Raw genomic sequence first — 3,374 nt, forward strand, 5'->3', positions numbered from 1 at the left:
TGAAGAGTTTCCTGGTGTCACTTCTTTCCTCTTTTTTAAGGAAAAAGCCCAAAACCACACATAACAAAAAAGAAGAAATAAAGGTGCAAACCTTGACTTGATTTAACCAGGTCTCTGTAACTATCTCCACAAATGCTGTCAGTACTAGACTTGGAAATACCAACAGCAAAACCTTATTCTCAAGTTGATTTCATTAACAGTGAGAAACAGTCCTTCTTAAAAATAAAACAAACTTCCAGGGCTTAGGGCTGGGAAAGAGGGGGAAGGGAAATCAGTTTTTTTTTCCCTTTAATTGGTTACTCTGGTGTCTTCTCTCCTGTAGACCTGCTTTCTTAAACACGCTGACATGCACAGGGCAGCTTCCAGCTGAGACCAATTAAGCAGAGCATTTGCCTCCAGTGTGGCTCCGTGGCTGTGGCCGGGTGATGCTCGTTGCAGGCTGCGTGCCGGCGCGGGCACAGCTGGAGCACGCGCGGCCAAGCGACCTCCCAGCGCACGCGGGGCCAGGGCCAGCATCTTCTCACGCTCCTGGGCTCTGATGCTCCCTGACCTGCTGTGCCTGGCAAATGTCTGGTCAGAAATGACTCTGCAGGTGGTGGAGAGTTTTTCTTTTCTCAGTGGTTAGTTCAAGCTCAAACAGCTGGGCAATACTGAGTGTAGTACACGGAAGGAACGTGGATTCTCGTGTCGTCACTGTTTAAGACATCTCAGTAGATGAGGAAGCTGGCAGTAATTGATAACCCTTTACATGGCCTCTGCAAGGAGGCCATTGGGATGGAATGGCACTTTGTGCAGAGAGAGAGGCAGCAAAGGTAAAATAGATTGGCCTGATGTCTGCACACAACCACATGTAGTCCTCTCTGTAAAGAAATCGTCATCCTTTCCATATGTTCATCTGAAGTGTGTCACAAACATTATGCATAAAAATTGTATTTTTCAGCCCAGCCACACAGGTAATCTTAATCTTATCAAAGAGCAAATGGGAATTTAAGAGCAGAAGGAGGGCTCATGTTTTGTCTTTCAGGCCTTGAATGCAAGCAGTGAGATCAAGTGTCACTGAATGGCACAGCTGGACTGGACAGGACCCAGCCTCCGTGTACAGTGACCCTGCCAGTGGCACAGCTGTCCTGGACAGGGATCTTTGGGGACCACTGCTCTGGTCCCTGCCTTTCCTAGTTCTGCTGGAAAGAGTGACTTTTAGAAGATGGGGATGATCCTGAGGTAGTCTCACCACAGAGATGAGGCACAAGCAGGATTATTAGCTGATGATTTTCTTTTTCCTGTTGTGACCCAGCACATCTTACTTCAATAACATAAGCTAGAATTGTAGCAGCCAGAGAAAACTGCAGCTCCCCAGCAAGGCAGAGGAAAAAGCTAATTTGCTCACTCTTTCTTTCCCATTCTTTGTTCCCCTTTCCCCTGTATTTCCTTCCTTTAACTGCTCTCTTCCCTAGAGGAAGGCAGATACGGCAGATGCTGTGGCTCCTGCCAGCAGTCCCCAGCTCTGTGCTTTGTGTCCTGGGAAGGTGATGTGGCTACAACTGCACAGAGGCTTGAGCTCCTGGAGGCTGGAGCACCTGCAAGGTAGGTGCTTGGTGTATGGAGTGGTGCCCCAGCAAGTGTGTGGGCTGATGCTCTTCTGCTTGTGCCACTGGCTTCCACGGGGAAATGGTGGCAGATACCGAGCTGAAGCAGTCAATGTTGGACTTCTTACATCCCCAGCGTGGCAGGGTCAGGAAGCTGATGCAGATTGCAATGGTAGCAGTGAATACGTAGGTTACATGTGCCCTAAAATGCTGGTGCTGAGAAAATCTGGGGGGACTTCTGAGGTGCAGAGAGTAAGACATGTGCTTGATCCATCACTGGCACGTCCCAAACTTTGTCTGGCCACAGTGAGGGTTCTGGAAAAAGAGTTAAAGAAAGCCAGGTCTCAGCCATTTTTTCTCTAATTATTTTCTTGGAAACAGCTGAGTTGGTTCTGCTAGGAATTTGAAAGCACACCTAGCTCAAGGCAGGCACTGAGCTGGAGGCAGATGTCTTGCCTGAAAGGTTTCAGCCTGCAGGATTAAAGGTATGAGTAAAGCTATGAACTGCCAAAAATGGGACCTTGTAATAGGCACTGCAGGTGATGTAAACGACAGATGTTGCCACCAGCTTTGCTAGGGGTAAAGGAGGGAATGAGAAGGGCATTCATTCTGCTGTGCTGTGTGGGGAGACTCAGTCTGGTTTTCTACCAGCAAGGCTGGAAGCAGCTGGGGTGGGTAGGGGATTTTTGGGTGGGCATCTCCTTAGCATAAAATGCAACTTGTATGATGGCAAGGAAAAGCTGGGCAAGGGAAGTGGATGGCTGTGGCACTGCCAGCCAAAATGCTTCCCAGAGATGCCAAACTGTGCCCCAAGGAGCAGGCAGAAGAGATGCTCTCCTGGCACCTGCGCTGTGAGGGCTGCAATGTCTGTCTATGGCTCCACTGAAAAGAACCAGCAACCCAGTTTGTCAGCTCCCTGGCCCAGTGTGCTGAGCCCAGAGACAGGTTATATCCAGGAGGGTTGTTCACAGGAATGTGCTGGGAGTGATGGTGATGCCCTGGCAGTGCCATTCCAGGGGGTGGGGTGTCCCCCTCCCTGCTCCCTGCGGATGGGGTGCGAGTCTCTGCTGTGTTTTGATCCAACACTCCACGCTGCTGCTCTGACACTTCGCCGCTCCCACTGCGATTGCTGCATTTCTCTTCTGCTTTATGTTAAAACAAGGGAGGTGTTTAAATATTTATTAACGCTAGAAACTCCAGAAGCCAATGTTCATTTGTACAAGGCACTGGGATTTTTTTCCAATTGTCAGTAATAATTCATTAATTATTATTTTAAAGTTTTTGTTCTGCCTGGGATGTGTCACTTTCCCACCAATTTGGCAGCAATCTGCACAAGATGTGGGATGTACAGCACCGTGGTTCTTCCTCCTGTGTGTTGTTGCTGCTCCTTCAAATATCTTCCCTTTAAACAAAGTGGGCGTTGGAGTTCCTGGTATCTGTTCAACTAAAGGGAGAATTTTTTCCTTGCTCTTCCTCCACATAATTTTTTTTGGGGGGTCAAGTGCCTTCTGCTGCCATTACTGCACCTGTGGAACTGGGGTCTGCTCCTGCCCCTCTGCAGGTGCAGGAGACAAAACTCGTGGCTTTTGGCTCCTGGGGATGCTGTGCTTGGCTGTGGCTGCTGGACAAGCAACTCCTCTTGCTGCAGTGGCTGCACTGAGCTGTGCCAAGCCTCAGTGGTCCTTCAGGCTCTGAGCATTGAATTGGCACAGTCTGGAATCCAGAGCCATGAAAAAGCAATCTTGTCTGGCCGTGGCAGGTTGGCATTTTTCTTAGATTATTCTAAAT

This window comes from Agelaius tricolor, unplaced genomic scaffold (genome assembly GCF_023055355.1).
Source record: "Agelaius tricolor isolate 1412-34295 unplaced genomic scaffold, bAgeTri1.0.p SCAF_8, whole genome shotgun sequence".
NCBI classification, from domain to species: domain Eukaryota; kingdom Metazoa; phylum Chordata; class Aves; order Passeriformes; family Icteridae; genus Agelaius; species Agelaius tricolor.